General features: G+C 38.8%; 1 pseudogene; it reads left to right on the top strand.

The window, feature by feature from the left end:
• Window positions 1–23982, top strand: part of LOC101601323 — a 45796-nt pseudogene extending 21814 nt beyond the window's left edge.
• Window positions 23983–25439: the final 1457 nt, after the last annotated feature.

Genomic DNA, 25439 nt, shown 5'->3' with positions numbered 1-25439 from the left:
CAATTTTTAAATTTATTTGTGAGGGGGCATAAGAGTGAGAAAGAATAGGTGTTCCAGGGTCTTCAGCCACTGCAAATAAACTCCATATGCACGTGCTCCCTTGTGTGAATATATGACATTGCATGCTTGTGTCAGTGTGCATCTGGCTTACATGAGACTTAGAGATTCAAACATGCATTCTTAGGCTTCACAGGTAAGCACCTTAACTGCTAATTCATGTCTTCAGCCTGTCTCAATTTTTGGTGACAATAATGTCTTAATTTCAAGAGAAAATTCCCATTTCTTTTAAACAAAATAACCAAACAATGCAAAGCAAAAGAAAACCAAGCAGGTTCATTATCCCCAGGGGATTAATCAATACCCACAAATTTTCTGAAAAAGCAATTCTTCAATTGCTAAAGTTTTAGGTGTTTCTTTTCAAGAAAACAAAGTTGAGTACATGCTGGATTCCAACCACTATGTTATTTATTAAAAATATAATAAAACAGACAGTTTTTACAAGGTTAATCTACCAAATTGGGGTTTGGTAAATAAGTGTTCTAATATTGCAAACAAAGTTACCAAAGTTTGAAATCAATGTAGGGCCCCAATGTTTTTGGTAAAATTCTCCCAGGAGTGATATAATTATGCATGTCCACCTCACTTGTTACTTATTTCTATCTAGTCAATCTATTGTTTTTTTTTTCTCCTTTACTATTTCCCTTAAATTATCTCAAATGTGATAAGGTTTTGTTTCATTATGGTGATGGCTAATCTCCATTGTCATTGTCTACTAGAGTTAGAATCACCATGGAGACACATATCTAGGTGTGTCTAAGTGGGTGTTTCTACAAAGACTTAACTGAGGAAGGAAGACCCACTCTGAATGTGGGTGGTGTCCCATCAGCTGGTGTCTCAGACTAAGTAGAAAGGAGGAAGCAAACTGAAGACCAGATTTCTCACTGTGCTTCCTGATTTGATGCTGTGGCTGCCCTGACATCCTTGCCATGGTGAATTGTACCCTCAAACTGTGAGCCACACAGATCCTTCCTTCCTTATTTTTTTGTCAGGTACTTTGCCACTGAAATGTCAATAACTGATACAATTACTTGGCATGTAACTTAAAAGTTTTTCCAAGAAACTCAGAATGTCTTTAATTATGATGATCTATCTAACATTGTTCCTGGATCCTCTTCTAAGCAAGGAACTTCCTTCTCTTATCCCAGTTTAGATTCCAGGTCTTGTAACTGAAATATTTGACCCAAGTGGCATCCCTCAGATTCATATGGTTTTCCTTAAACATTGGAGATCAGGCTCTTCAAAAGTTTTGTATCCACTTTTGTGAAAACTTAAATGGTTTTGAATCTCCTAAAATGCTGTATTTCCTCAAACATATTTTAGAAGACCTGTTAATAAAACCTATCTTGTTTAAGAAGTTACTACAACAAATCCTCTTACATTTCATGAAAGCCCTTAAAGTTCTTCAATAAAGAACATAGAACTCTCTGTTAGCAATTAAGCCAGAAAGAGACTTATAAAAAAAAAAAAAAAAAAGCTGCCTGGAACTACAATGAGAAGTTTGGAGGAAATTTAGGCATTCGCTAGCATGTACCAGTGGAATGTTTCACAGAACTGGTCATAGGAAGCCATCACTTCTGGAAGAGGCAGTGATAGAACTGAATAGTAGGCAAGAAAGCCTGAGCAAATAAATAAATAAGCTGGTTCTGTGGAAAGTGGAGTACAGAGCCCTCAGCCAAGACCTCTTTGACTGGTCTGCTTGGGCTTGGCAAGATTTCTAACCAAGAGGAGGCAGACCCTCACAGATGGCCATCTGCTTGTTTTCCTCAGCCATGGCACCTTTACAGTTTTACCTTTAGAAGCCGAGCCTCTAAATGAAATAAACAATATGTTTCCAGCACAGAGATGCTGTGTAGCTTTGCAGAGGAACCATGTGTTCTGAGGTGTCATCCTGGGCTGCCATCTGCAGAGAACCACATTCAATCATTCTTGGAGACTCCTTCACTTATCCTAATACTTTGATTCCAGCCACTGAAAACTGTCATTTTTTGTTTGTTTAAATATAGCATATTATATATATTATATATATAGACATCTCTCCAGCCCTAGATATTAGCACATGATTTAGAGCATTTAAAGCATTAATTGAGTCAAGTGGCATGGGGAGACAAAGGCATTATCAAACAATAACAATGAATATACCATGTCAGCATTATCCACTTCTGTATGCATATGATGAGAAAACATTTCTCATATAGCCATAGTCATCATTACCTATCAACGTTATCAATGATGTTCTGATAAGGTACAATATATGAATACTTCCAGTTGTATAAAAATATCTTTTTGCTACGGTTTTTCTCTAGTAAAGTCCATTCACTGCAACTCTATGCTTTACTTCCTAAGCATATTCTTTCATCTTTATTAGAGGTATAACTGACACATTAAATACCTATATTTCAAATTGTGTCTTGCAAAGTTTTGGACTAGAGAAAGCTCATGTATCTTTCAGTTACATAGTTAACTTTTTGAAATAGAATTGTGAAGGTGTACTTTGAAAGCAAGTTTTAATTACCCCATATGCTATTACTAGCTGCAGTCATGCTGTGCTTAGGTCTTCAGACTTAATCATAAATGCAATTTTGCATTCTTAATCAGATTGATTCCACTACCTTCACACATTTTCTTTGTGAGAGTTTGACTTCTGGAAGATCCTACATACATTTTGGATTCAACAGTATTGGTCTTTCTGTGTCTGGCTTATTTCACTTAGCAGTGGGTGTTCTCTGCACTGTTGCAAATGGTAGGATTTCCATATTTCTGAGGACTGAGTACTGTTACACACATATAGCCAGCACAATTTCATTATTATTTATCTGACAATGAACTTAAGTTTTCTTGTGTCGGTAATGGTGATTAATGCTGGAACAAACATGGAAGATAGTAGTTTTATTTCCTTTGGATATATACTTAAAGATGGGGAGGCTAGACCATGTGATAGTTTTAGTTTTACATTCCAAGTACTAGTGTACGCCAATTTAGTTTTTCACATACCTAACCGTAGTTATATTTTGGTTATAAATAATAGCTGTGGTGGTTTGATTCAGGTGTCCCCCATAAACTTAGGTGTTCTGAATGCTAGCTCCCCAGCTGATGGAGATTTGGGAATTAATGCCTCCTGGAGGGAGTGTATTGTTGGGGGCGGGCTTATGGGCTTTATAGCCAGTTTCCCCATGCCAGTGTTTGGCACACCCTCCTGTTGCTGTGGTCCATCTTCTGTTGGCCAGGGGGTGATGTCCACCCTCTGTTCATGCCATCGTTTTTCCCTGCCATCGTGGAGCTTACCCTCAAGCCTGTAAGCCAAATAAACCTCTTTTTCCCAGAAGCTGCTCTTGGTTAGGTGATTTCTACCAGCAATGCGAACCGGACTGCAACAGTAAAGTGGTACCGAGGAGTGGGATTGCTGCTAGACATCTGACTGTGTGGCTTCAGCCTTTTGTAGCTGATTTTCAAGAGGAAAGTGGAAGGAGTTGAAACCTTGGCCTAAAAGATGTCTTGCAGTGCTGTAAGTACAGCTTAATGGACTATTCTGGTCTGAGCTCTAAGACCTGAATGCAGTAAGAACTATGGACTGTGAGGTTTGGCTTATGAGGGTGAGAAAGAGCTGTGCCTGGACTGGGCTAGCAGTTTGTGTGAGAAGCTTGCTCTTATGCCCATGTCCTGAGAAGTTGTGCAGGGTTGCTTTGCGTAGAAATGAACTGGTGTGTGCAGAGGGATATGGCACAGAAAGAAAAATCTTTGGGTGAACTATTGCCCGTTCAGCTGCAACTGAGAGATTACAACCTTTGAGACTGGACTAGCTGACCTGCGCTGGGGCAACAAAAAGAACGTCGACTCTTTTGAAGGGGCCTGAGTGCTCAAAGAATGTCCTATTCTTCAAAGTCTGCTTTATTCCCCCCTGGATTAACAAATTGGCACCCTACCTGGTATCGTGGAGTATAAGAAATGCTGGAAAGAGGGTCATTGAGTTTGCAACACGGTCTTGTGTTTTGGAAATGGCCATGGGCAGTGTGAAGCGGGTTTGCTAGTTGCCTGTATAGAGACCCCATGGAGCCATGAAGATGAACCGTGGCTTGCAGTGGAGACCCAGTGGAGATGCTGGGACCATGAGATGGCTGCCGGGGAGCTGCCGGCCCCGGTGAAGTTTCCCAGGACTGTGAGTAGCCTAGCTGGAGGGGCGGAATTGGAATGCCAGAGACTTGTTGCTGGTTAGAATTATCGGACTTGAAGATTTGTCACTGGTTTGAGTTGCTGGACTTGAAGCTACAGAGTTTGATGTTTCCCTGGTTGTTTTAAATCTTGTATTGGTTGAATGTTTCTTTGCTATGCCCAGTGCCATCTATTGCAGTGTGAATATTTATTCTGTGCCATTCTGGGTTTTTTGAGGTTATATTTTGGTATTATGGCTCAGTTAAAAGATCTTGAACTATGGGGATGTATGAACATCATTGAGATTGTTAAAAACTATGGGGACTTTTAAAGTCAAACTGAAAGCATTGTATTTTACATCATGTATGGATATCAGTTTATGGGGGCCAGGGGCGGAATGTGGTGGTTTGATTCAGGTGTCCCCCATAAACTTAGGTGTTCTGAATGCTAGCTCCCCAGCTGATGGAGATTTGGGAATTAATGCCTCCTGGAGGGAGTGTATTGTTGGGGGCGGGCTTATGGGCTTTATAGCCAGTTTCCCCATGCCAGTGTTTGGCACACCCTCCTGTTGCTGTGGTCCATCTTCTGTTGGCCAGGGGGTGATGTCCACCCTCTGTTCATGCCATCGTTTTTCCCTGCCATCGTGGAGCTTCCCCTCGAGCCTGTAAGACAAATAAACCTCTTTTTCCCAGAAGCTGCTCTTGGTTAGGTGATTTCTACCAGCAATGCGAACCGGACTGCAACAATAGCCAACTAATATTTATGAAGGGATATAGTTTGATTTTTATTGACATTTTTCTGATGATTAACAATATTGAATGCTAATTCACGCATATTGACAATTTCCATATTTTCATTGGTAAAGGATCTATTTATGTCCTTTTAATTGAGTTTCTGGTTAGTTTTTTTTTTTTTTTTTTTTTTTTTTTTTTGCTTTGAGCAGTACAAGTTTTTGTTATTCATTTTTGGCGCAAGTGTGTGCATATTTATGTGTGCCCGTGTAGGCGTTTATGGATGTCAGAGGATAACACTCGGTATCGGTTCTTGCCTCCCCCCTTGCTTGGAGCTGGGTATCATCTTGTTGGGCTGCTCACTGCTGCGTTTTGTGCTTGCTGGCCCACTGACTTCCAGGTGCTGTTCCTGTCTCCATCTCCCTTCTCTACTAAATCACATTGGGATCACAGATGCTGGCACTATCCTGTGTGGTTTGTGTGTGTGGGCTCTAAGATCCAAACTCAGGTACTCATGCTGTATAGTGTGATGGCTAAGTTTGTGTCAGCTTATTTATTTATAAAATTTCCTCACTAGTGGGTCTCTGAAGTTGCTTCCAGGAAGGATTAACTAAAGGAAGAATCTTTCCCCCGGGGTGAATCCTCCCCCAGAGTGAGTGGTCCCTATCAGAGGGGAGGTTTTATCAAAAAAAGCTCTGGGAAGAAAGATATTCTCCTCTCCTCTCACCTGGCTGCCAATGCTGCTTGCTGCTTTCCAGTGTGGACCAAAGACCAACGTGGACTGAAGACCATCGTGGACTGAAGAGCAGTGTCTCTCCAGGACACCTCCAGGCCTTCAGTGCTAGTTTGAGAATGCTGAGGCATCCAACTTCATGGACTGAGCATCTACCGGTTCCTTGACTCTCAGGCCTGTAATCTGCTGTTATTGGACTGTCCTAAAATAATCCAATAAATTCCCTTTTAATACAATTCGTTCTATCTGTTCTGTTCCTCTAGAGAACCCTAGTACATGTAGTAGAAACTCTGCCCATTGAACAATCTCCCCAGTCCTGGTATGGGTTTTAGATTGTTGAATTTTTTGCTCATTCTGTAGATTGTGTTATTTATTTATTTATTTATTCATTTTTGAGAGAGAGAGAAAGAGGCAGAGAGAGAGAGAGAGAGAGAGATGAGAGAAAGGGAGAATGGGCATGACAGGGCCATCAGCTGCTGCATGCCCTTGGGCACATGTGTCACTATGTGTCTGGGTTATGTAGGACGTGGAGATTTGAACATGAGGTTTTAGGCTTTTCAGGCAAGTCCTTAACCACTAAGCTATCTCTCCAGTCTGTGGACTGTGTTTCATTTTGCTGATTATTTTATGAGTGCTGCAGAGCATGATAATTTAGTGTCATCTCACTTGATGAATTCTTCCTTTATTGCTGGTGCATTTGATGTCAAATCCCTCTGAACCCAGTTTCACAGAAGTTACCTTAGTGTTTTCTTCTACTAATTTAAAAATTTTTCATTCTTATAGAATCACTTAATTAAAAATATTTTCATTTATTTATTTGTAAGCAGAGAGTGATAGAAGAGAGACAGAGAATGAGAGAGAGATTGAGAGGGAGGCCATGTGTGCAACACAAACCACTGCAAACTCCAGATGCATGCATCACTGTGTAGCTGGATTTACTTGGATACTGGGGAATCAGACCTGGATCATTACACTTTGCAGACAAATGCCTTAAGTGCTGAGTCAACCCCCACCCGCCCCATACCCTTGCATGATCCTTTTTAGGTGAATTTTTGTGCATGTTTTTCTTTACAGATCCAATTTCTCTTTTTTCTGTATGTCACACTTAAATCACACTATTTATTAAGACAACTGCTTTCTCCCCCATGTATTTTTGGTGGCTTTATTGAAGATAAGTTTACCATATATTCAGGGATTTATTTTTAGGTTTTCTATTTTGTTACATTGACCTATATATGTTTTCTTGTGAGTAACACCTGTTTTGATAATTATAGACTTGTAATATAACTTGAAATTAGGAAATATGGTGCTTTCAGCTCTATTATTCTGATTCAAGGTTATCTATTTGGTATTTTTTGTGGTACACATGGATTTTAGTGTTGTCTTTTTCTATTCCTATGAAAATATCTCATTCCCTTACATCTATACAACAGTTAGAATACTATGGACATAGTGTTAACATTGGTCTATGAACCGAAGATGTCATTCATTTTGGGGGATCTTTTTGATATTGTAATGTTTCTTTATTGGTGTTATAAAGCTTTCAGTATACAAATATCTCTTAGGCTTTTTTTAGTAATATAATGTAATCTATTATTTGGCTTCTTTGTCAAATAGGTCATTCATGTATGGTGATATTTTTTCTGGTTTTGTATCCTGCAACTTTATTGAATATATTAGTTATTACATTTTGTTGAATTGTAAGTTTTAATAAGCCATCTTATTTACAGGCAATGACGATTTTACTATATTATGTAGAGTTTGGGTCCCTTTGTTTCTTTTTTCTCACTTAAAGTTTGCAGTGAGGAACAGTGGAGAAGTGGACAGTTGTGTGCATGCAGCTGGTGAAAACATTGTAGTGCACACTCAGCCTCCACGGAGGCAGCGTCAGGCCGATGCTGCTGTTGCTGTGCCCGGCTGGAAGACTTTTTGATAACTTCTCAAGTTTGCTAGTCTCAGCCTGGAACTGTAGGACCTCAGAAACTGTGTCCTCCTCTGTAATGGAAAGGTTGGACTAATAAATTCAGTTTGTTCATAAATAAAGACCATGAACTCAAAAAAAAAAAAAAAAAACACGTTTCCGGTGAGAACTTCCAGGACCATGCTGACTAGATAGAGCAGACTCAATATCTTCATGTCTTTTTTATTTTATTTTATTTTAAGAGAGAGAGAGAGAGTTGGCACGCCAGGGGTCTCAACCACTGCAATCGAACTCCAGATGCTTGCGCCACCTAGTGGATATGTGCAACCTTGCACTTGCCTCACTTTTATGCATTGGGCTAAAGTGGAATCTGCAGAGTAGAACACGGGTCCTTAGTCTTTGCAGGCAAGCACCTTAACCACTAAGCCATGTCTCCAGCCCTCTTCATCTCTTTATGCTCTTCAAGGAAAGGATTAATTACTTAGCCTCAGGTGTGATATTATCTGTGAGATGTGGCCATATTGTTTTAAAAGTATATTCCTTCCTCACCTAATTTGCTGAGGTTTATCACGAAGTATGTTGAATTGTGTAAAATTGTATAAAATGAATTGTGTAAAACCATATGGAATTTTTTGTATCACTTATCTTTTCTAATATATATATATATATATATATATATAAAATTATAACAGGTTAAATACTGTTATCCCCGCCCATAATTCCCATTACCCTTGGGCCCTCCTTAAAGGGATTATGGTAATCACTGTGGGGTCATGAAGGCCTCCATCAGTCCCTATGGGATAGCAGGGACAAGCCTCAGCGTATTCCTACCCACACTGTGACTCTTATCAGTTCCACCCTGTCTTCCACAATAATCCTTGAACCATGGCAGGCCAATTGACAGTCTAATTTTGATCTACATTCTGATAATGTAGCTTATTATATTACATTTATTGTATCCCAAGGATAAACCTTACTTGATCATGATCTTTTAAATATGCTGTTGGTTTGCTAATATTATGAATATTCAGCAAGGGTACTCCCTGTAATTTTCTTCTTTTTTTATAATGTTTTTTAAAAAATTTTTTCATTTATTATTTTTATTTACTTATTTGAGAGCAACAGATAGCGAGAAAAAGAGGCAGATAGAGAGAGAGAATGGGCACACCAGGGCCTCCAGCCACTGCAAACGAACTCCAGATGCATACGCCCCCTGTGCATATGGCTCGAACCAGGGTCCTTAGGCTTCACAGGCAAGCGCTTAACCACTAAGCCATCTCTCCAGCCCTTTTATAATGTTTTTGTCTAGCATTACTATCAGGGTAACAATGAACTCATAACGTGTGTTTGGAAGTGCTTTCTCTTCTTTTATCTTTATAAAAAGGGAATTGTTATTAATTCTTTTTGAATGCAAGGTAGAATTCAATAGCAAAGTTATCTGGACCTATGGTTATTTTTAATTGTATATATTTCATTACTGGAATTAATTCTATTAATCTCATTATTTGTCTATCCTGTTTGCTCATGATTGAGACATTTCTAAGAATGTGTGCAGCTCTTCTAGGTCATCTAATTTGAGTGTACGACTGTTCATAGTAGCCTTTTATGAATGATTGTATTCGCAAATCATTTGTAACATTTTCTCTGTCATGTCTCATTTTATTTATTTGAAGCTTATGGCCTTTTTAGCTTAGCCTAGGCAAAAGTTTGTCAGTTTTATTTATCTGTTCATAAACAATTCCATTAATCTTTTCATCTTTCTAGCCTCCACGTCACTATTTTTTTATTCTGTCCTAAGTGATTTCCTTCTTCTAACTGATTTTGTTCCCATTTTCACTAGTTTCTAGGTTCTTTACTTGAAATCTTTCTTCTTCATATAGGTATGTATTGCAATAAACTGTCCTCACAACTAGTTTTTATGAATACTACTTGTTCTGGCATGCTATATTTCCATTTAATTTGTCTCGAGATATTTTTTTTCCATTTTAAAGGTTTAAAAAAAACTTATTTATTTTCAGAAAGAGAGAGAGAGGCAGATAGAGAGGGAGAGAGAATGGGTGCGCCAGGGCCTCCGGCCAGTGCAAACTTCAGATGTATGTGCCACCTTGTGCATCTGCCTTACATAGGTCCTGGGGTATCGAACATGGGTCCTTGGCCTTTGCAGGCAAGTGTTTTAACTGCTAATCCATCTCTCCAGCCCTTGTTTCCATTTTAATTTTCTATCTGGTGCATGAATTTTTGTAGGGAGCATGTTATTTAATTAGTACATCTTTGTGAATTATTCAAAATTCTTCTCCTTTTTTTCGATTTTAGGTTTCATACCATTGTGACCAGAAATGTTACTGTATGTTATTTATATTTTCATCTTTAAATTTATTTTTATTGATCTATCCTTATTGCACATAAGGATGGGATTAATTAAAATATAATATATACATAAATGTATATATCATGCATTTTGATAATATTCATTCCAAATACCCTCCCTTTTCATCTCCTCCAGTCTGTCCCTATCCTTGACCCAGAAAGTCTTTCTTCTATTTTCCAGTTACACATATATAATTATTTTATTTATCATTATAAAATATAGGATATATAAATGAGAAAAATATGAAATATGATGTTTTCTTCTGAATCTGGATTTTCTTTCTTTATGAAAGAGAGAATTGGCACACTGGGGCCTCCAGCCACTGCAATCAACCACATGCACCACCTTTTGTGCATGTGCAAACTTGAGTGTTTGTGTCACCTTGTACATCTGTCTTATGTGGGACCTGGAGGCTTACATGGGTCCTTAGGCTTCACAGGCAAATGCCTTAGCCACTAAGCCATCTCTCTAGCCCTGGATTGTATTTCTTAATATGATGATCTTCATGTGCAACAATTTTCTTAAAAAAAAACAAGGCAATTTCATTCTCCTTTATGACTAAAATTTTGTTGTGTACATATACATTTTCTTTATCCACTAATCTATTAATTGATACCTAGGATGGCTTTATATCATTGCTATAATACTACAGTAAATATGGATATCCAGGTATTTCTGTAATGCATTGACTTAGATTCCTTTTGAGTATATTCTAAGGGGTGATATAGCTGGTTTATATGGCATTACATAGCTTGGAAAATGGTTTTTTTGCATACTTCAGAATAATGTGTATTCTTTTGCTGTTGGATACCATGTGGTAATTATATCTGATAGGTACCAGAGTCCTCTGGTATCTCTCTTTAGTGATTGAGTGTTCAGTTTTTGAAAAAGTGGTTTTGGAGTTACACACTATTGTATTTTCTATATTTGTTCCCTCAGAATTTTTAATGTTTGCTTTATATATTTAGATGCTTTGATTCTGGGTGTGTATATATAACTCCAGTTTCCATAACCTTGTGGTGAATCAGTTTCTTTGTTGTTATATAAAGACTTTCTTTGGTTTTACAGTTTTCAACTTAAGATCAACCTCGTTTCATATAAATATAAAAGACCTACATTCTCTTTCGTTTTTCATTCATATAAACTATCTTTTCCCATCTTTCCATTTTCTATCTATTTGTATCTTTAAGGCTGAGTAAGACTCTTGAAGGCAATGTGTAGTTTTCTTTTTAAGAAATACATTCAGCCATGATAGGTCTTTTGAATGAAGAATTTAATCCATTTACATGCAAGTAAATATGGACAGACAAGGTCCTATTATTGTCATTTTTGTTCATTTTTTGATTGTTTTGTAGGAACATTATTCCTTTCTTCCTTTATTATTGTCTTTTATGATTTGATAATTTTCTGTGGTTCTATACTTTGATCTTTTTCTCTTTTGAATATCTTTCACTGAGTTTTAATTTGTAGTTTCAATTAGGCTTACATAAATGCTTTATAATCATTACAATCTATTTTTGGCTTATAGCAACTTTCATCTCACATGCAGGATGCCCCATTTCAGGTTTCTGATAACACAATTTACATTGAAATTTCATTTATCCATTAATAAATTATAACTACTGTATTATGAATATTTTTATTTTAATACTGTATTAGCAACATATGGTTTGCAGACTAAAGTAATATCAGGGTAATGTACACTTGAGTACAGTGGGTGCTCTATATCCTTAGGTTCTGTATCTGGGTATTCAACCAATCCTGAGTTGAAAATTACACATGGGGCTGGAGAGATGGCTTAGCAGTTAAGCACTTGCCTGTGAAGCCTAAGGACCCCGGTTCGAGGCTCGGTTCCCCAGGTCCCACGTTAGCCAGATGCACAAGGGGGCGCACGCGTCTGGAGTTCGTTTGCAGAGGCTGGAAGCCTTGGCGCGCCCAGTCTCTCTCTCTCCCTCAATCTGTCTTTCTCTCTCTGTGTCTGTCACTCTCAAAAAAAAAAAAAAAATTACACATGTATAGAAGGTGTACAGATTTTTATTGTTATTAGTTCTTAAACATCATAGCATAGCAATTATTTACTTAATATTCATGTTGTATTATGTATTAGAAATAACCTAGTGATGACAAATATATGAGAGGCTATGTGTAGACAAAATGTAAATACTAAAATACTATACACCATTTTATAAGGTCTTTGATTATCCATAAATTTTGGTATCTGTAAGCTGTTCTCAGAGACAGCTGCCAATATTTAACTTTAACATTGAGCTCTATGCTTTTATATATCTTCATGCTGGTAATTAGCACCCTGTCACTGTATTTTGAAAAAGTCTAGTGGTTTGTTATGAGGTAGGTCTTGTGGTCAACTTCCTCAATTTCTGTTTATTAAGGAAGGTTTTTCATTTACCTTCATTTATGATTGATAGAATTTTATTTTTAAATAAGGTATTACTGTTTCATGGTTTTACTATTCAGCACTCTCCTTTGACCTACCAATTTTCTACTGAAAAACCCACTGCTGTCCCTATGGAAGTTTCCTTATATGTCAAGATTCCCTTTTATAAGAGTACTACCTGAACACTCTTTTTCAGGGCTGGAGACCTTAAATGGTAAAGTGATTATGTCATAAGCATGATGACCTGAGTTTGTTCCCCTGTGCTGATGTGAAAATGCCAAGCATGGTGGCCTGTGCTTGTACTCCTAGAAAAAGAGAGGTAAAGATAAGAGGATTTTTGAGGCTTGCTGGCCTAGATAGTCTCACCTAGATGGTGAACTCCAGGCCACTGGGACATCCAGTCTCAGATAAAAGTGGATGGAGTTTCTAAGGGTGACACACATGTATCTACTCTGCCCTCCTCATGCACACACATACATGAGCATGGGTTCTTACACACACACACCTCCCCACTCCCCCCATACAAGTAAAACCGCTTTTAACCTTTATGTATTAATTTAAATAATTTTTATTTATTTGTGAGAGAGATTGAGAGCAAGAGAAAATGAGAGAGAGAGAGAGAAAAATAGAGAAAGAATGGGTAAGTGGATATACTTCTGCCTTTTATTTGTTAGATTTCAGTAAGAGGAGTATAGTTCTATTGATGGTGTCCCATGAACCCTAAAGACTTTCTTCATTCCCTGTAGGCTTTCTTCATTGCATATTTTGAAACAACCTATCTTTGATTTGACTGATCCTCTCCTTTACTTGATTAAGCTGATGTTGCTAATCATTATTATATTTTTATTTCATTAATTGTATTCTTTAATGTCAAAATTTTTATTTGGTTCTTTTAATGATTTCTATCTATTCATTGAATTTCTCAATTTTTTTGTGTTATTTTGTGATATTGCATTATCTACCAAAGTTATCTTATAGTTTATTAGGTTTATTCCAACAATTACTTGGAATTCAAAATTAATAGGTCTTTGGTGATGTTTTTGAAAAAAATATGTACCTTTTATGATGTGTAGTAGACAGTCTTATACTGTTGGGATGAACTTCCAAACCAGGCACAAGTTATAGAAGGCAGGGAATTTATTGGAGTTTACAGATAGAGAGGAAGTTCTATAATGGCAGAAGAAGCTGGACTACTTTCATAGGAACACTCAGAGAGAAAAGCCACCACCAACACCATAAGCAAGCACACTTCATGAACTCCATAATGACAGAGCTCAGGTACCTTGTATACTTTTGATTAGAATTCCAAATCCACCCCCACATCTTAGGGCTAGTCCCTTGGATCCACCCACAGTGACACCTCCTTTAGCCAAGTGGCTGGAGATATAAATTACAAGTTTTACTGAACTCCTGAGTCGATTGGGAGACATCTATTCAAAGCACCACATTCTCCGTTAGTTTCCAATAGATTTATAACCATCTCACATTGATAGTTTTAAAGTCCCAAGTCTCATCTGAGATTTAAAATAGTCTCTTAGTTGTGAGTCTTGTTAAATAAAAACAAAATATATACTTTTTACATGTAAAAGCACAGAGTAAACATTTCCAGCTGTTATAAGGCATAACAGAGAGAGACTGGAACAATACAAACTCAATAGCCATCAAGCAAACATGAAATTTCTGCAGTTCAAGTCCAATACCATAACCAGTGATTGACAGTCTCCTAACTGATTTTACCCCTATAGCTGGGCTGACTAGCCAGGGAAATATATTCCATCCCATGCCAACAGAGCTTCATGGTAGCCCTTGTACATTCCTGGTATATCAAAAACATTTTTGCATCTCCATGCAAAACATGGTCCATCTTCCAATGGCTTTATCAGCCACCAGCATCTCCATCCGAGTGACTAGTCCCTGCTTCACGCCACCTCTCAGCAGCAGCTCGTGGCACCGTGTTGCATGTACTTTTTGACCTTTCAAGCAATTTTCATGTACTAGTACCAGGCTATCTTTTTAATTCAGGAATGAAATAAATCATGACCTTGAAGAGCAAATTTTTATTTTTCACATCTCCTTTCAAAAGAGTGCGTTCCTACCATCCAGTTGTTCTGGGATGAAATCACCTCAGGCATTCGCTACACTGTTTTAGTGTGAAACAGGCCATCTTTCTTAACATTGTTAATATATTTAACAATAGCAACTTCAGTAACCTAAACCCAGTAAATTTTTAAGCTGCTCTTAATTTCTCCAATTTTACATCTTACATCTCTCAGTCCCATATCTTTAGCCAAGCACATCAGTCCATTACAAATTTAACCCTGATCAAACTGCCGGGGCATGAGCAGCAAGACACAGCCAGCTCTTATGTCAGTAGCCCAGTTACAACAAAGCCCTCTGTAGTCTTTCATTCCCTTTAGAAAGTTCATAAGCCAAAGTCTGCAAACACACTTCTTTCTGCACTTAACATTTTCAAAGTCTCATCAGAATAGTCCACAATACGTGGCTTACCACTCCAGAAGGCACCCTCAGTTGCAAGCATCAAGTTTCCCATTTCTCTAGCACACAAGTTCCAAAAGAGAGGAAGGAAGCTAGGTCCCTGAGTTCATGCCATTGAAGGGGTTGTTGGAACTCCAGCCCACTTCTCTCTCTCTTACTTTTGCCTTTGGCCACCATGCAGTAAGTAACTTCTTTCATTAACCCCTTTTACAATGATGAACTGCTTTGTCACAGTCCTGAGTGGTCATGCACAGAAACTTCTGAGACAGTGGGCCAAGATAAGTATTTTCTCCTTTGAGGTGTGTATCTCAGGTATTTTGTTATGGTGATGAAAGTCTGAGTAATATGTAGACTTGATTGGTTTGATGTGGGGCCAGATCATTATCCATATGGAGGTGTGATGACTGATGGTATGGTTGGGGATCAGACACAGTGAAGGTGCTCTGGCATGCTGCCTGAGGCTAACACTGGCAAAGACAGCTGTTGTTCTTGGTGGCCAGGGCTGTGGCCTTTGTGGTCTCTGATGACAAAAGCTTCTGGATCCTTCTAATTCCTTTTTCTTCCAGGGAGGCAGGCATGGGTGAGGAGCTCATTCTTAATGCCAGTTCCAGTGCAAAAAGGATACATAAGGTGATGGTGTCACTAATTTTTGACACGTTGCATCTGTAAAATGGCCACAGAGGTGGAATCTGGAGTCGGGTACACTGGAGGAGATCAATTGCCCCATGGTCTGAAGATGTGGTAGTACTAGTGTTTGGGATCCTTTACTCCCCCTGCAGCACAGATGACAATGTGTAAGGACAGTGCTTGCTGACAGCTGGGGCTTGGGGCTCAGTTATGCACAATGCCATTATGGCTCTGAGATCCAGGACATTGTGTGGCTGCTATAGCAATGGCTCCAGTGTTCACAGCACAGGTGCATGTGGGCCAGGGTTTGGAGTAAGCATATAGGTATCCTCCTGACTCTGTGGTCTGGGGCATGGGCTGATTCACTGTGGTTGTGGTTTTAGTGGGCTGATGGACTCACAGTAAGGCTGGAATCTTGAGCATGGGTACACTTGCATCCATTCTAGGATCTGAGTTGTGGAGTGTTAAGGTAGTGGCCGTCTCCATCCTAAAGGGGCATAAGAGTAGCTTCTTCTTAAGATAATTAGTACACAATACTCCTCTTTCTCTCTCCCTCTATTCCTGTCCCTCTCTCTCTTTCGCTCCCCCATGGCAGAAATAGAACTAACTATTGATAACTATTGATTATTTCAATACCAGAATTACAAGTACTCTGTGGAGGAGAGCCCTGAGGTCCATGCTGATGAGCACCTAGGGGCTTTTCATTATGTAAGCTGTGGGGAGTCTTAAACTGCCATGGCAGCTCTTTAGGTCATCAGTAGCACAGGCCATCAGGACTCCCTGCAGAGCAACCTCTGGGGACTACAGTGCCATTTAGCATGTGGCTGGTACTGACAGCCTTGCTCTTCTTAGTTTCTATCAGCTCCTGCTTCAAAGGTGTGCTGCTCTCCCCAGTGATGTTTCTTTGCAGCAATTCTCCATGTTTCCCTCCTTTGTATTTCTGCAGGTTAATTGGGTTCTGGGCACCACCCCCAGCCACCCCAAGGCAGCTTTCATTCCTGGATAACTGCCTTCTTGTTAGGAAAGTATGAAGAAAGCACCTCCTGCTTCCCCATCTTGTTCTGTCTTTGGAAATATGAGTTTAAAATAGTCGTTCCTTCTTTTTTGCTTCACCTGCCATTGACTTGTTGACACTGGTTGGCCTTGTGCTACAGAATTTTCCATGTTCTTAATTTGTTTCTTAAGGAAAAAAAAATTCAAAAATATTTTATTTACTCATTTAAGAAAGAGAGAAAGAAAGAGACTATGAATACGGGCACACCATAGCCTCTAGCCATTGCAAACAAACTCCAGATGTTTGTGCCGCCTTGGGCATCTGGCTGTAAGTGGGAGAACTAAACCCAGGTCCTTTGGCTTTGCAGGCAAGTGACTTGACTACTAAGCCATCTCTCCAGCCCTCTTTGGGCAAAATTTTATATTCTCTGTCATGAACTACATTATTGAAAGCTGCAGCTAAATACAAAGGCTTAGATTGATACTCAGTTTTTATCTAAATTTTATATATAACATTTTGTACTTCAGGTTAACACACAGAAACATATAATATCTGTTTTTTCTGGTGTCTAGTAATGCAGAATGATGTTTTATCATGTCAACTTTTCTCCTAATACTTTTAATATTTGAAAATTATTTCATAGACATTGTAAAATGGTGAGTTTTAAACAATCCTTCTACAATTGTTAACCATAATAATTATTGTATAGAAAGATGAACACTTACTAGGTGAAGTATGATATATGGTAGACTTTGTTTCAACATGTCCAAAGCATTCTCCCTCCATTTGGTCAGGCATTGAAAGTGAAGTTCACCACCTATATCTTAGGGCTGCTCAGTGCTCTTGAGATTCCACTGTTTTCAGGTCTTTTTAGTAGGCAAATAGAAGATGTTTATTTTTTAGATGAGGTAAAGTAATTTTAATATTTATGGGTTTTTAATGTTTATTTATTTATTTTCCAAGAAGATAGAGATAGAGAAGAGACAAACAGACAGAATGGGTGATCCAGGACCCCCGGCTGCTGTAAATGAACTCCAGATGTACATACCACTTTGTGCATCTGGCTGTACATGGGTCCTGGAGAATCGAGCCCAGGCCATTAGGTTCTGCAGGTAGGACCCTGTGGTGGTTTGATTCAGGTGTCCCCCATAAACTTAGGTGTTCTGAATGCTAGGTTCCCAGCTGATGGATATTTGGGAATTAATGCCTCCTGGAGGGAGTGTATTGTTGGGGGCGGGCTTAAGGGCTTTATAGCCAGTTTCCCCGTGCCAGTGTTTGGCACACCCTCCTGTTGCTGTGGTCCACCTTCTGTTGGCCAGGGTGTGATGTCCACCCTCTGCTCATGCCATCGTTTTCCCCTGCCATCATGAAGCTTCCCCTCGAGCCTGTAAGCCAAAATAAATCTCTTTTTCCCAGAAGCTGCTCTTGGTTGGGTGATTTCTACCAGCAATGCGAACCGGACTGCAATAGACCCTTAACTGCTGAGCTATCACTCCAGCCCCAACAGGTTAATTTGAAGATGTGAGATTTTTCTTAATTTAATGGCCTTTCCCTTTCAAACTGAAGACCTTTATGCTTATTGACATTAACACAACTACACATTTACTTTATCCTATAGCTGCTCTAAAATAGAAGCATGGCATACTTTAAGGAGAGAAATGCAAACATTAGTGCTATAATTAAGATTACATAATATATTTTAAGATCTCCATTTCACTAATTGTGAATGATAGTGAGTATTATACCTACATGCAAGTGAGTGCTTAATGTTATACTGTTTTTTTTTTCTGTGCCATTTGTATTGGTTGCCAATTTTTGTTTTATACCCTTGATCATTTTCTTCTCAATTTTAGAAGTGCTAGAATTATGAGGTATACAAAACTGTGTGATCTGGTTTACATTTTCCCTGGGTTATCAATTATTTACATTGTATGCAATTTCTTTGTGATGTAAACTTTTATCTTATAATTTATTATTGACAATTTTCATACATGAACATTTATATAGCTAAAGTCATCAAGTTTCTGTGTTATGTCGAAATCTTTTTTGAGATAGGGCCTCATTCTTTAGCCCAAGATGGCCTAGTAGCTCAGACTGGCCTCAAATTCATGTCAATACTTCTGACTCTGCCTTCGAAGTGTTGGGATTACATGCGTTTGCCCCCATGTCCAGCAGTGAAGTCCCCTTTGTTTTTTATTTTGTCCACCTGCTTCTGCCAATGTCTTCAGGAACTGAACTCAGGTCCCAGTGCTTTCTGTATTGTGTGTTACTCCCCTTGGCTGTGACCTTGCATGATTTTGAATCAAAGAAAAATTTTATCTATTCCTGGGTTATAAATTCATCTATTTCTCTCTCTTTTTTCTTAAACTTAGGAGGTTTCTCATTCCAATTCACTTGATATTCACACAGGTGTGTAGTGTGAAGAGCAAATTCAATTTTATCTTTTCCATATGGCTTTTCATTTGGCAAAATATTAAAAGAATCTATTTTAGGCCTTCCTTTATTCCTGGATGAGGTGGCCTAGCCTGTACATTGATAAGACAAAATAGAAATATTCATATAAAATGGTAACAATAAGAATGAATTGTATGTGTTTATTGGGGAGCCATCATGGCCTCTAGGACTTGAAGGGTACTGTTACTGATAGAAAGTAGACAAACTGTGATGGACAGATACTCTCTACTATCCTGTCCTCCAAGAATTTACTGATACAATATGCCCCAGGCCTGCAGGGCTAAGAATCCAAACATAAAACAAAGATGGAAAGACTGAGGTGATCTTAAATGCACAATTGAATGTTTTGACAAATGTATATTGTTCTGTAACAAACATTCACAATACACACATAAAGTGTTTCATCACCCAAGAAAATTCTTTTGTACTTCTTTCTAATCAGTACACTGCAGAAACAACCACTGTTATGATTTATTTAAATATAAGCTAGTTTTTCCAAATCTTGATCTTATAATTGAATGATATACCATAAATTCATTTACATCTTCATTTTAGTGTTTTTATATGCCATGTAATCTGTGTGATACAGTGTGTCTGTTTGATGTGCATGCATCCTGTGTATACATGCAGAGGCCAGATCATCTGGTGTTCTCCACTATTAATCTGTGTTTCCTTGAGATGAAGTTTCTCATGGATTTGGGAGCTTTCACTTTCAGTAGTCTCAGTGACTGACTCTAGTCTCTGCTTCCCACAGGCCACGTGTTACAGATGTATATGGCAACAACCAGCTGTTCACATAGGTACCAAGGAATTAAACTCAGGTGGTTTCCAGCCCTCAAGCTTGCACAAGATGCTCTTATCCACTGTGCCGTCTGTTCATTCCCTTAAGTAGTGTTTGCGATACTTACCTACATTATTTTTTATCAAGTACCTGTTGACTTTAGATTGGCCAGATTACATTGGGAAGGAAGTTGTATCCTAAAGTGAATGTTCTCCAGTTGCTTGGTTCATTGGGATATGTGTGTGTGTGTGTGTGTGTGTGTGTGTGTGTGTGTGTGTAATTTCTTCCTTATTTACCAACTGGCATAGCTGGACGTTCCAGCTTTGTTACTATTTTTAAGCATATTTATAGTTCTATTGTGACACAAAGTAGTTTTTTAATAAAGATTTTATTTTTTAATTTACTTATTAGAGACAGAGAGGGAGGGAGAGAGACAGAGAGAGAGAGGGATAATAGGCGTGTCAGGGCCTCTAGCCACTGCAAATGAACTCCAGACTCATGTGTCACCATGTACATCTGGCTTATGTGGGACCTGGAGAATTGAACTGGGATCCTTAGTCTTCACAGGCATGCGACTTAACTGTTAAGCCATCTCTCCAGCCCCAAAATAGTTTTGTCCATAGAAACTATAGTCTCCTAACCATCAGTAACTCTAAGTTTAACAGTTTCTATTGCACAGTAGGTGGTCAGTATATTAAAGACTTGAGTTTAACATACTTGTCACTTATAACTCTGGCACTGATGCTCTACAGTTAGTTACCTTTGAACCAAACTCCTCCTTTACCGTGAACAAACTCTCAAATCTGTATTATTTTGATGTATTCGGTCATTTCCCAACATTATGAGTAAATAGCAACTCATGCATAGAAAAATAAATATGTAAACTGGCTAATAAATCAGTTAGCACGAGGCAGTTGCACAGTAAAATTAGAGGAATAAATTGAAGAACTCAAATACAGTCCTTTTTGTGTTGTATGTCATTATTGATATTCCGTCATGATCTATAGCTGTACATAGCAAAATTATCAAACTATATTGTTTTAGAATTATATAGGATTTTTATCTAAAAATTCATACAATTTTATTCATGACATTCTTACCATCATCAGAGAAAAAGCACTATTCAGCAAGGAGTTATGCTTTTCAGTACGTTTATAGTTTTCTACAGTACTGAACTAGAGTGTTTTATACACTTGACTTTTAAACTTCTAAGGAAAGAGGTATAATGAGTGAAGAACAAACTATTGAATGCACACATCCCTGAAACAGTTGATAACACACAACATTACATGGAAGCTTATAACAACTGTCACTTTTGATAGCAAAACCAAGGGAACGATGACATAGAAATCAAAGAGAACATCTGGATGGAATGTGAGATGAAGTAACAGAAGAGAAACTTGATCATAAGAATTGCTATAACTGTAAACTGCCAAACTCAAGGGAAAGTTTAGGAAAATATGAGAGGTTCCACTGACAGGGAACTCAGTTTTCTCAGCAAATGGATTCTGTAATTGGAATTTTTGTTCCTTCTTTACCTTTGGGAGTGTGTGGATGAGAGTTAATTAATGTGGTGAAATTGTGCAGTATCTGTGAATATTGTAACTTGTTAAAAAGCCAAATTACCATACATCTGTGTAATTTGGGTGATGGTAAGAGAAAGTTTAAGGACACAAATCCCTGAAGTTGTAGGTCCCAGGGTTAAGATTACCCACACAAAGGAAGTAGGGCTAAAATGATGAACAGCAACAATCCACATATATAATGGACAATTTTAAGCCCAACTGCATGGCTTTGTGCATGATCCTTAATGATCAGGGTATTGGGATTACTTTTAGTTTTGCATTTAAAAAATTATTGTGGTTTACATATGAAATGTTTCCTGAAGGCTTTTCCCCCAGCATAGTAGTGCTCAGAAGCTCCAACTTTATTGGTTTGTTGGCTCACAGCTTAGTGGGCTTCTGGGAGGTGGGGCTGCCTGGTAGGATGTAAGTTATTGAGGGGCTCTTCTTTCTGTGTATATCTCATTCCTGGTATCTCCCTTTTCTGTCCTTGCCACCGTGAGTTGACTAGCCCTTTCCACAACATGTTTCTATTGTTATGTCATTCTTCCTTGTCTCAGGCTCAACCTGTTAAATTGAACCCATGAGCCCAAACAAACATTGCCCCATATAAGTGGTTTTCCTCATAGCAACAAAAAGCTAACTAACCCATCTCCTAAACAAACCTATTATATCCATGAAGACTGAAAATGTAATCCAAACCTCTCCAAAAAGAAAAGTCCAGGACCTTCTTGGCCAAATTCTATCAAACCATCATTGAAGAGAGGAAACCAATCTTTATCAAACTGTTTCACATAATCAGTGAACAGGGAATGCTTCCCAACTACCGTCACCCTAGCACCAAAACAAGACAGAAATATAGCAAGGAAAGAAAACTGTACACCTATATATCTGAAGAAATTAGATGCAATGGTCCTGAACCTAATCCTTGCAAACTGAATTCAACAACACATCAAGATCATTATCTACATTTATCAATCAGCATTCATCCCAGAGAAGCAGGGATGGTTCGACATATAGAAATCCATCAATGTAGTACACCACATAATAAACTTAAATCACAAGATCATTTCAATAGATGCAGAAAAGGCCTTTAACAAATACATTACTTCATGATAAAAATGCTGGTGAGAATAGTCATGGATAGTTTATATCTCAACACAATACAGGCTACATCCAAAGCACATAATTCCCAAATAATACTTAATGGGGAATGACCCAAGGAGTTTCCATTGAGATAGGGAACAAGACAGGGATGTCCACTCTCACCTCTGTTCTTCAATGTAGTACTAGAATTCCTATCCCAAGGAATAAGACAGGAGAAAGAAATAAAAGGGATACTAATTGGAAGGAAGAAGTCATGTTAGCCCTATTTGCAGATGACATGATTCTACACCTAAGTGATTCAAAGGTCTCTACCTCAAAACATTGAAAAGCAATTAATTCCTTGAGCAATGTGGCAGGATACAAAATCAACACACAAAAATCAGTAGTCTTTCTACATACAAAGGACAAATATACAGAAAAATAAATCAGCAAGGCTGTCCCATTTCAAATAGCCACAAAAAACCCAAATACCTTGTATAACACTAACCAAGGATGTGAAAGACTTATACAATCAAAACATAAAAATGCTCAATAAATAAATTGAGGTAGATGGTCTGTGATCATGGTGGTGTGGGCATCACCAACTGTGGCCTCCTGGCTTCCCAAAATGCCACTTCTATCTGGCCAGACTGCCCCCACAGGTGCTGAGGAGTAAACTGGAAAATGGAGTGGCTGCATGCAGACTGCCCAAGACAGGAAGAAAGCGCACATGAGTGAACTGGAACAGCAACTAATAGATTTGGAAGAAGAGAACCAAAAGATTTTTCAAGAAAAATCAGCTTTTACAAGGGAAATTTCATGGCCTTGTGCTTGAGAACCAGGAGCTGAGACTGTGCTTGCAGATGGATGCCCTGGTTACTGAAGAGGAGGAAGTGGCAGAAAGGAATGGAATGAGGCTGGTGGCCGAGTCTGCTGAGTCCGCGGCACTTAGACTACTTGCAAATCCGCAGCAGGTGCAGGCCCAGTTGTCACCTCCGCCCCCAGAACATCTCCCCACGGATTCTGATGGTGTTGACTCTTCAGACACTGAGTATGATATTCTGCTTGGTATTATGTACAAGTTGAACCCCATTATATTCTTCAAATGCCTTTTCCCAGAGTCTACCAGTCTAAGGAACTCCCAGAGGTCTGTCAAGAAGGACCTAGTTCCTTACCAGCCTTCCTCTATCTGTCAGTGGAGCCCTCATCAGCCAAGCTGGAAGCCATTAATGAACTCATTCATTTTTACCATGTATACACCAAGCCTCTAGTCTTAGAGATCCCTTCTGAGACTGAAAGCCAAAGTGGTGTGGTAGTGAAAGTCAAGAAAGCCCCCACCACCCCTCTAAGAATGATCATCCTGAACTCATCATCTCAGTGAAGAAAGAAACTTTGAAAGAGGGCCTCACTCCAGAGCTGGGCACCTTGAACGTGCTGTCATCCAGCCATGGCCTGAAGCCACCTTCCTGCTTGCTGCATGCTACAGTGACTGTGGATGTGAGGGCTCCCCTTCCTCCAGCAGCATATCCTCCCTGCTTGAAGACCATTCTAGGGAGGACATTTGCCTAAGCTCATTACTGTCTCAGGTACCACCCGTTACCTTGACTAATCCACTGCCTACCGGGTAGCAGAATACCTCTGAAGTGTTTTCTCATGCCTCACAGATGACTTCATTGTTGTGTTTAATATCCAGTGTCCAAGGCACCCAGATATTAGTATAGAGTTCAGAACTACAGCTTCCGAGAGTACTTTTTGCCTTAAAAGCAGTAGTTTGTCCTACAATGCTTATGACAAGGGTCATTTTAACATATGTCTATTATTTTTTGAGACAGGGGACCTAGTATAAACTGGCCTCCCACTATGTAGCTGATGCCTGGATTGAACTCCTGATCCTGCTGCCTCTATCTCCAAAGTGCTGAGGTCCCAGGCATTCTCCACTGTGCCTGGCACTTAACATGTGTCTAATATGGACGTGGAATTTATGAGTAAACTTTTATCATTTCTCTACTTCTTGGCATCCCATGTTTGCCTGATTTTTGGTCCTTTGGTTCTAAAAACAGTGACACACCTACTCAAGGACTCCTTTTCCTCATATATAGTTCAAGGGAAGATCTAGAAACCTGTTAAGTCGGGCATAGTGGTGCACACCTTTAATCCCATCACTCCAGAGGCAGAGATAGGAGGATCACTGTGAGTTCAAGGCCACCTATAGGCTACATAGTGAATTCCAGGTCAGCCAGACCTAGAGATCTTCTGCTAGTATAGCTTCTGGAAGGTGTTTTCTCCATTATTTAAAACTCCTCACCCAATTACAACATGCAGTGCAACTAGAAAGAAAAGAAATTGAGAAGAACTTGTGAAGATAGAAAGTCCTCCCATGCTCCTGAATAGACAGAATTAACATTGTGAAAATGGAAATTCTACAAAGCAATATACAGATTTAATGCAATACCAACAAAAATTCTATCATCATTCTTCACAGAGATAGGAAGAAAACAGATTTCTAAATTCATATGGAATTATGGCAGGCCTTGGATATCCAAACATTTCCTCAGCAAGACAATCACCTCTGGAAATATCACCATATTCTAAAGCTATACTACAAAGCCATGTGGGGGGGGGGGCAGCATGGAACTGGCATTAAAATAGTACAGTAGAACAGAATTGAAGACCTAGACCTTAGGACAAGTAACTCTACCTACTTGATTTTTGACACAGGTGCAAATAACATAGACTGGAGAAAAGACAGCATCTGCAAAAAATGGTGTAGGACAAATCATATAACCACATGTAGAAAAGTGAAACTAGACCCATTCATCACACCACACACAAAAATCAACTACAAATGGATTTAACTTCAATATAAGACCTGAAACTCTTCAACTAATGGAATAAAATGTAGCAGAAACTCTCCACAATAAAGGAGTGGGGAAGGACTTCCTGGCCAATACCCCAGTAGTCCAGGAACTTAAACAATCACCCAACCAATGGGATCTCATGAAGCTAAAATGCTTTTGCACAAAAATACTAGAAGCAGAGGGAATAGATTACTCAAAGAATGGGAGAAAAGTTTGACTAGCTATAC

The sequence above is a fragment of the Jaculus jaculus genome, chromosome 1, assembly GCF_020740685.1.
Source record: "Jaculus jaculus isolate mJacJac1 chromosome 1, mJacJac1.mat.Y.cur, whole genome shotgun sequence".
NCBI lineage: Eukaryota > Metazoa > Chordata > Mammalia > Rodentia > Dipodidae > Jaculus > Jaculus jaculus.
This window is presented reverse-complemented; position numbering and strand designations above follow the sequence as displayed.